Below are 10092 nucleotides of genomic sequence, written 5' to 3' on the forward strand. Positions count from 1 at the left end.
TCTTGTTGCTGGTGGTGCTGTAGAATGGGCCCTGCCCTCGTGGCACACAGCCACAGCCAGCCATCAGCATCAAGACCGAGGCACCCCTTGGAGCACCAACTCTGACCAATGTGGATGCTTCAGAGCCCCAGAAACCTGCTCCTAGAGGAGAATGAATAATGTCTCTTCATTTGTGTAAACACACACAAATGCATACTAATTTGTAAGTTGGGAATTCTTTGAAAACATTAAAATTAAATTGCCACTAATACATGTTTTGTTGGTTTGTATAGATCCACTGCCATTTGGACAGTCCACGTTCTTGAAACAGTTTTGGTTTACTAAGAGATGGCTGGGATTTTAGATGGATTCTTTTGAATACATTATTTAGGCTAGTAATTCTCAATTTACAAACACTCAACACAACACAATATGGCAGAGAGCTATTTATATAGTCTGAAGATCATAACCTTCGAAAATCACTGTCAGTGTGAGCCACTACTGCAGAGTGAAGCTATGTTTTTCTGTAGCTCACTCATTTATAGAGACCCAGAGAGTGAGAAAAGCGGCAGTCAGCTAGTTTTTCTTTTAGCCATCGGGATCCCTGATGTCCTTAGTATTTAACGACCAGCAAGGCTGAGAGTAGGGCAGTTTACCTTCTATGGTCTTTATCGTGCTCTATGGCTGCTTTAGCCGCTCAGTTTATTTTTGTCTCCTTTTTTTCTCTGAGCCTCATTATTACCTTATCTCATCCTTATTTTGGTTGGTGTCATAGCTGTTTTTGGAAATCTTAAGTTAAAGACCCTTTCTCCATAAAAATGCCACACACAGTTTTGCCAAGTAAATTAGAAGATTGACAGACTCCCCCAACCCCAATTCACCTATGAATTCAGTTCAGAAGTCTTGCTTTAACCATAAAATATTTTTGAAAATGCGTTACATTGGAGAATTTTTAAGTTATACTTAAATTTATGTTCATTCACTAACCAATCATTTATCAACCACCTACTGGTGTGGCAGGAAGGGCAGTCTAGAATATAACAACGTGAGTAGGGCCCTGAAACAGGAAGCAGCAGAATGGAGGTCAGCAAGAGCCACATCACAGTGGACGTGTATACTGAAGGAATCCTGGCTGACTTCTCAAAAGCTACACTCAAACCAAGGAAGGTAAGGTACAAGATATTGTTCTACTTTGTTGAAATATCGGGTGAAAGGTTATTCAGTTCAAAGCTGAAATGGAGGAGACAAAACTAAAGATGTTTTAAGATTGTGATCATCTATAACATTCTGCTTTCAGTCATTCCCTTTTATCTGAGAAGTGGGGCAGTCAAAAGCTTGTAAGAGAAAAGAAACTAGCATTGGAGATGAACACACACTTTGGTCCATTCACTGAAGAACACTGACTTGTGGCAGAAATTTTCCTAATGAAAAGACAAAGCATGCACTTTAGATTGAGTTTTTCTCGCATGACAGTGTAGAAGTTAAAACATCAGACTTTTTAGAAAAAGTAATTAAATATGCTTACATGCCTTTGAATATTTTGGTAACAGTTCTGAGAAAATGTATATACTGTGTAAATTCATCATTACAAAGTGCATAGTTTGGTGGTTTTATGCATTCGAAGTTGTGCAACAATCACCACAATCAGGTTTACATTTTTATCACTCCAAAAAGATACCCAGTACCTTTAGCCATCAGCCTTCAGTCCTTTCCCATTCTGCATACAGCCCTAAGCAACCACTATAGAGATATGCATATTATGTGTAAGTGGCATCATACACTATTACAACCTTTTGTGACTGATTTTCACTTAGCCTGATGTCTTCAAGGTTAATATGTTACAGCATTTATCAAGACTTCATCACTTTTCTATTGTCAAAATGATACTCTGTTGAATGGATACACCAGATTTGTTTGCAGCCATCCTAGTGGGTGTGAAGTGATATCTCTGTGGTTTTGATTGGCCGCCCCCTGAGGGAAAAATGATGTTGAGCATCTTCACAGATCCCCAGTGGAGTTGAGCCCCTTTTGCCCTCAGCTGAAATCATCTCAAGTCACCCTTCATTGCTTTTCTCCTATGTCTCTTTTACTCCCTCACTTCTGCTTGGGAATTGCCTACCAAATAATCTAACTGAACCTAAGTCCTTTGTTAGAGTCTGGGCAGACTAGGACAACACAATAGGGGATTTCTAGTTTCACCTTTACCCTTGCCCGGGTTGTCTTGTTAAGCATACCGCAGAATTTTTTTTGTATTTCTTCCCTTGTAAAGGTTAGTAGTACTTTGGACCTACAAATTGCAAACATTATCACTTCATTATTCTGAAATTTCTTCCCGGATTTTATTACAAGGAATATACCTCCCATTTAAAATCGAGCCTGTTGTACATCTGTCATCTGTTTACTTTTTAGGAAATTAGAAGTTTTTGTCAAGAAGCCAATAGCCACATATGTTTTCTTGGTGGGAAAACTGGAATACTTGACAGCAAACCAGAAACCTACTTAGTGCCACCTTTTTTCAGTAGCCTTTTGCCCTCTTTGTGGAGAAATGAAAACCTGTAATAATCACCTCTCACTGTTGTGTTTGATGTACTCTATACCAGTTGAAAGTGAAGAACAACACAAACAGGAAAGGTCTTGCTTTCAAAGACTCAGTACAAAGAGGAAACAGTAATTCTGAGCAATCTAAAATCAAAGCCTATTATGTGAGACATGCCCAGCAGGTGGTAGACTGAATGAATTGTTGCATGTTTTATGGATGTGTAACATGTATAAAGTACACAAGCCTTAAGTGCACAAACAGCTGATGGAGACCCAGAAAATGACCAGTCCCATCATGCATCCTTGCAGTCACCTCAGCCCTTCCCAGGGTAACTGCATTCTGACCTTTTCGCTGATTTTGTATCATAGACAAACAGAATCTACAGTATGTGGGCTTTTGTATCTTTTCTTGAATCCAATATCGTGAGATTGGATATTCTGACTGTTCAATGAAGAGTAGTTTGTTCTTTCTCATTATAGTGTTCTGTGATATACATTTATCAGAGTTCTCTCTTCTATGATTGATGAAAATGTGGATATTGTTTGCAGGTTTGGGGATTTAATTTATTTTTTTCAGTAACTTTTACTTCGTGAAGGAGTTTTACACCCAGCAAAATTAAACAGAGTATTTTCCATATTGGCCTGTCCCCACACACACACAACCTTCTCCAAGATCAGTATCCCACAGTGGTACATTTGTTACAACCACTGAACACTAACACATGTATTTAAAAAAAAAACCACATCATTGTCACCCAAAGAGTGTTGACTTTTAAAAATGGGACTGCCATAGACATCCAACTGCAGAGCAGTCCAGTAGAACTTCCTGCTGTCATGGAGGAATATGTACTGTCCAGTAGTGCCTACAGCCATGTGTGAATGACTGAGTATATTAAGCACTTAAAATGTGGCTAGTGACATCTTCAGAAATTAATTTCCAAGGGGAATGATTGCTAAGTTCTGCCAGACCCAATAATCAAGGGTCAAAGTGGAGAGATATTTTTCAGGAGGGATATTTACCAGGTGGGCTAGGGGTACATTTTATATTTATAGTTTACACATCTTGGCTACTTCTAAAATAGCTAACAGTATTAAAACACTAATAATGTGAGAATTATTCAAAAAACAATTTCTTAAAAGATTCTTGAGCCAATATTCAAGAGGTGTGGGGGGAGGAGGAAGAAAAACTTATAAAGAACCACAGTGAAAACATGTCGGAGGCAAGATAGAATCACCACTGTGTAGCCAGCAGCAAAATCATGGCTGCAGGCAAAGGCTACCCACTCACCCAGAGTGAAAGGCGTTGGGGAAGTAGAGAATCATCCTAGACTGCTTATTTATTACATATGAAGGGGGAGTACCTCTTACAATGGGGCAATCTGGCAGACACCACCTTAAGCGAGTGACCAAACAGCAGCAGCAGTGGTGCCAACCCGCTGCCTTGCTCCTCCTGAAGCGATGCCACAGAGCCCAGCGGTGTTCTTGGAACACTTGGTCTTAATCTAATCACGAGGAAGCAGACAGACAATTCCAGATTGAGGATGTTCTGTAAGATGTGGGACTTGAACTAAAAAGGCACACAAGTGAATGAAAAAAAAAAGGATATTATTGGAATAGTTGGGTAATTTTTAATATGGATTACATATTAGATAATAGAAATGTGGTAGTGTAGGAGACTATCCATGGAGATACGTGCTGATTCATTTAAGGATATTGTCATCTGCAATTTTAAGTGCTTCTGAGTGGAGCTTAAGACAGAACAAATGTGACATGTAATAAATTGGTGAATCTAGGTAGAGTTTTTCACCTTTTCTGTAGATTCAAAATTTTTCAAATTAAAAACTTGGCAGGTGGGAACATAAGAGCAGACAGAAGGACAGAACCATACCAGGAGACTCAGATAGAATCATTATCACAATTAAGAGACACCTACTTCCCCTCCCTACCCTTAGCTGTGTTGGCTGTTGGGACATGAGATTATCCCACTCCCATATTGACAGGTAGGGACTTGACAGGATACCACTCTTTTTCTGAACTGTAAACTGCAATGAAAGCTTATATTTATAAAAAATATTTATTATTTCAATGTAAATATTTAAGCACAATAGACCCTTGAATAACATTGCTTTGCTATAACATAGAAGAGGGGAAAAAATTGACTCCAGGTTAGGGCCTCAGTGTAAAGTTTGTACATTCTCTTCATGTCCATGTGGGTTTTCTCCAGGTACTTGGGTTTCCTTCCATATCCCAAAGATGGCCTGTTAAGTTCATTGGCGTGTCTCAATTGTCCTAATCTGGGGGCGGGGTTTGAATGCCCCTTGTAATATACAGGATTAGTTCCTGCTTTGTGCCCCGAGCTGCCAGGACTGGCTCCAGTTACCTCTGTCCCTCAACTGGAATAAACAGGTTGGAGAATGAACGAATGAATGTTTATTATAAAACACTTAAAAAGTTTTATATTAACCCCAGTGGCGCAGCGGTTGAGCGCTGGGCTATGAAGCTGCCCACAGCCTCTGCAGCGCCCGTTCGATCCCCAGCCACCGGGTGAGGGTCCCATATGGTGTGCAGACCTCTCCTGCCGCGCCCGCTGCTCCCCTCAGCAGTATATTTCGTCCGTCTGCCTGTTCTGTTCCCCACTCTGGCTCTGGTGAATTCTCTCACCCTCCCGCGCTTCTGACTGTACCCAGTGCTTGTATAAATAAATAAATGAATCTTTTTTAAAAAAAGGTTTATATTAAAAAGCTTAATATAAAACATAGAGCTTAATATAAAACAGGTCTTTATTTAGCAGTTTGGTGATTTTTTGTGATAACAAATTAATTCTTATTTATATCAATTAGCCTATGGTAAAATTGGCTTCTTCCTTATACATGGTTTCACTTCCAGTAGCTTACTCTCAATAATCTATCGACCTTAGTGAGAACTTACTGTACTGAATTCTATTTAGTTAGCTCTTTTAAAGGTGAGTAGCCTTGCTAATAGACAGCACTCATTGATATTTGCCTCTTTTAAAATTCTAGTTTTCCTTGCTGTAGTGGTTCAACATCTGCCCATTCCATTAGTCCTTGCCTAGCTTCTGAGTACCATGAAGTGACTTGAAGCCATCAGGTATAATAAATGAGGGTGTGAGAGGAGAAAGTGAACTCCACAAGAGCAAAGTGATTAGAGTTTTAAATAGAACCCTGGGCCCCAACAGCCTTACCATCTGCTTCAGTCAAGACACTCCAACACGTCCACAATGGATTAAGATTTGCAAATACCATTTACTTCAAATGGTTTCTTTCAGAATTGATTTTGCTCTATTTATAGCAGGCAAATCAAACTGATGTGGAGTTGTTTTCTTTTTTTAAGGTTATTGTGTGAGTAGTAACCATAAGCCCGTCCTCTAAACAATGCATTTTACAAGAATTTTGGCAGCTAACAACATGTCCTCAGAAGAGGAAACGGTTGAGGTACTGGCCTGGCCCCCCCAAGGGCAGCTGGATTCATGGCCATGACTGGCTGCCCACTCCTGCAGGACTGGCCAGCTTGCTACTGTCCTGCCTTCTACAGGACAATGCTGGGATGCAATGCCTCTGCCAACAGGAAATGCCTCTGAGCCCTGGAGGGAGGGCATGTTATGGTCCTCTTAGTTTTTCTTTTTGGCAAACTGAGCCATGGCAGAAGGAAAACATTATCCTTAGCTTCTGGGCAGGCCAGTTGCCAGGCCTGTGAGCAGTCTGGTAAAGGAACTGATTCACTTCCTAAACCTGCCTGTGTGCGAGCCCTAAGGAAGTCCTGGGAGAATGTGGGAGGGTCCTAAGGGCAGGGAAGCAGTTGGTTTGAATCTTTCATCCTGGTATTCCCTGCAGGATGAAGTCCTGATTCCCACTTGACAGAGCCCCCACCAGATTCTCCTACCTCTTCTCCCTGACCTGACTGCAGGGCCTCTGCATTTTTGCCTGGATCCATGGCCCAAGTTCTTCCTACCTGCAGGAGGGCCTCTTCAGGGACTGGTGCCAAGGCCTCACTGCCAAAAGCAAACTTACTCTCCAAAGCCCAGCTCTGTTTCTTGAAAGCCTTCCCTGACACCACCCCCCTGCACATACAATGTTAGGTGTTGCCAGAGAATTTAAATATGCTGTTGCATATCACATTTTAATGGGCTCTTTAAAATCAATTTATTCATTTGGTAAAGGTTTTCCTTGTTCAGTACCAGCACTGAGCTGGAAGCTGTGGATACCAGTGTGAGCTAAACAAGCCTGGCTGTTAGACGCTCACAGCTGGGTAGAAGGGCAATACCTATCACCCTTTGAGAGGTACCCTAACAGGGGAGGAGTCCAAGCTCCAGAGCTGTGTCCCTCTAGGACCAGGAGACCGAATCAGCCTGTGTAAGGAAACCTGACTGTGCAAAGCTTTGAGAGGAGAAAAAAATAAGTGTTTGTTTAGATGTGTTCAATTATATACACAAGAAGAGATGTTGAGGAGCAGTTGCATACATGAATCAAAAGTTAGGGGGACAGTCTGCTCTGGTCCTCCCCATTCAGGAGCACAGGCATAGGGACAGTATTTAAAGCCCCCAAGAGAGGGTAGGTAGAGAAGAGAACCAAGAACTGAGCTCTGAGTCTCCCCACTGTTAGTTGATCTTCCTCATCTCATTTCCTTCAAATCACATTTTAGCAGGTCTGAGCTCTACCTAGGAAAGACAGTCACAATAACAATTCCTGTGTTGACATGGATCAGGTACTTTATCTGCCAGCTTGAGCCTGCTCTAGTGATTTCAGACTTCTGGCCCCATAACTGTGAGGGTTGAATTTCCGTCACATTAAGCCACGAAATTTGGAGTAATCTGTCTTCACAGCTCTGGGAAATTAATCCATGCAGATTCCAAGGGCACATGCCCCGAGATTGAATTTAATAGGTCTGCTTTTTGACAGGCAGCCAGGGTGACTCTGAGAGAGAGGGATAATCTATGGACAGCAATACCCCATCTGCTCAGGCAGGGGACTCATAGAAATGAAACCTTTCAACCAGGAGAATTTTGTCTGAGGTCTGTTCCTCCATGGAATCCATAGTTTAAGTTCAGGGGCTCCAAAAATGCATCAAGATCACATGAGAAACTGGATGTGCACACATGTTCATATTTTTCACATTGTCTTCAGATTTCCTGAGGGGTCACAGAAAAGATTGAGAACTAACTACTATTCTAAAAAAAATCTGTTGCAGTGTATAACCTGGTCTGAGGTGGGGTGGGGGAGAATGAAGTATTATTAAATCAGGCCCAGCCTCCAGAAGTTTATACTGAGCCTGAGAGAGAGGGAAGTCTTATAATGAGAGCATCATATGAAATAGTGTTATCTTCGTTTCAAGAAAACAGAACCTACAAGATAGCCCCACGGTAGACACAGGTCTGTCTGGGGCGTGGCCTCCGTTCAGCAAGACTGGGGAACACATAGGCAAACAACCTTGCAGAAGAGGTAGGCGACCACAGGTCAGCGCTGACAAGAGCGCAGAGCAGAGAGGACACACACGAACCAGCAAAGAACCAGAATTTCAGATGGTGGCCATTTAATGTTTATAGACTGTGAAAACTATAGATTACATATGCATTTTCCCTTTAATTTTGTCTTAGTTGGAATTGATTTTTATATCACAATATCTTGGTCATGTTACTATTTTAATTTTGGTCCCTGTGTTTAATAACATATTTTAATTTTACCTCTTTGCTCAACTGCTTATTTAATGTCTCTCTCTCTCCCTTTCCTACTGAACTGTAAAATCCACAAAGGTAGGGAGCCTGTCTGTTTTTCTCAACATTGTGTCCCTGGTGCCTGGCACAATGCCTGACATATACTGTTTCACTTCTGTGAGTGAGCATAACTTTTAAAAAGGAATGAAGAGTTAATACAGTGTATCTGCTTTAGAAAACAGTCTGACAGTTCACTGAAACCTTAAACATACAGTTACAATGGGACCCAGCAATTCCACTTCTAGGTATATGCCAAGGATATACAAAACTTGTACACTATAGATACAAAAGTGTACACAAATACACAAAACTCATGCACAAAAGTTTATAACAACACTATTCCTAAGCCGAAAAGTGAAAACAAATGTCCATCAACTGACAAACGGCTAAATAAAATGTCATCTATCTTATTATTATTACTCCGTCATGCAAATGAAATGCTGACACACATTACAACGTAAACCAACCTTTAAAAAACATCATGATAAGTGAAAGAAGTCAGTTATGAAAAGTTGCATATTGTATTTATAGGAGATGTCCAGAATAGCATTTATAGGAAATGTCCAGAATAGCAAACCCATAGAGACAGAAGGTAGGTATGTGGTTGCTAAGGGCTGGGGCTGCTCATAGGGAAGGAAGAACTGCTAATGGGTACAAGCTTTTGGTCTGGTGATGGAAATGTTCTAAAATTAGGTAGTGGTGCTGGGTGCACAACTCTGGATATACTATAAACTGAAATGTATATGAATATGTGTCTATGAATGATGTTGTAATAAGCTGCTATTTTTATTTTTTAAAGATTTATTTATTTATGCATACAAGAACTAGGGTATAGGCCAGAGGTGTGGGGGGTGAGAGGACTCACCAGAGACAGAGTGGGGAACAGAACAGGCAGATTGACCATAGTTCACTGCTGCGGGGAGCTAAGCCGCTATTTTTTTTTAAAAAATAAAATTAAATAATGGAGTCATGCTCTTTAAGCAAACTAAAATCTACAATGAAGATTTTAAATAATAATAATAATAAGTTGTTTTCAGGAAAACAGCCCTGTGTGCCAGAAATGTGTGGCAGTGAGGCTGGACGGACTGGGACAGATCCCCGAGGTGACAGCTCATTAGTTGCTGGAGGTCTCGGTCTGGCCGCAGAGTGGGGGCCGAAGGTGCCCTTGACAGCTGCAGAGAAGAAAGCAAGAGCCGGTGCAGGGGATTTGCTCGCCAGCACTTTTGCTTCCTCCTTCCTGGCCTCCCAGCGCACCCTCTGCATTGTGTCCTGTTAAACCAACCGGCCCAGGACCCACCGCTGCCTCGGGATGCCCAGCAACCAAACGCTTCGCCAGGCGCGAAGTATGTGTATTGTTTGGCTTAGAAAATGGGATGAATTAATGAACCGACAAGGAGCCTCACAGTGACCCGAGAGGTCACTGTAATCCGCTCGGGTGTCGGGGTTTTGGAGGCGGGTGACGGCGAAGCAAGGGGTCCACCCCGCGCCGAGGCGCGGCTGCTGCCTGGGGGCGCGGCGACCGCAGCCTTTGTGCAGAGGTTGCTCCCGCTGCCGCCGCTGGGGGGCGGCCTCCCGCCCTCGGACCCCCGACAATAGCGCGAGGGGTGGGGAGCCCGCACTCCCGGAAACTTTTCCCTCGTGCCTCAGCCGCCGCAGCCGACGCCCGAGAGCACCGAGCTGGGAGCGCCCCTCTTCGGCCTGCGGTGTGGGCGCCGCGGAGCCCGGCTCGGGGAAGAGGGCTCGTGGCGGGCGCGCCCCGGGGCTCCCCGCGACCCCGGCCCCGCGTGCGCTCAGGTCCCCGGCCACGCCGAGGCTCGGCGCTGGGCCGGGCGAAGCCGACCCGGGTC

The sequence above is a fragment of the Talpa europaea genome (assembly GCF_964194135.1).
Source record: "Talpa europaea genome assembly, chromosome: 4".
Classification (NCBI taxonomy): Eukaryota; Metazoa; Chordata; class Mammalia; order Eulipotyphla; family Talpidae; genus Talpa; species Talpa europaea.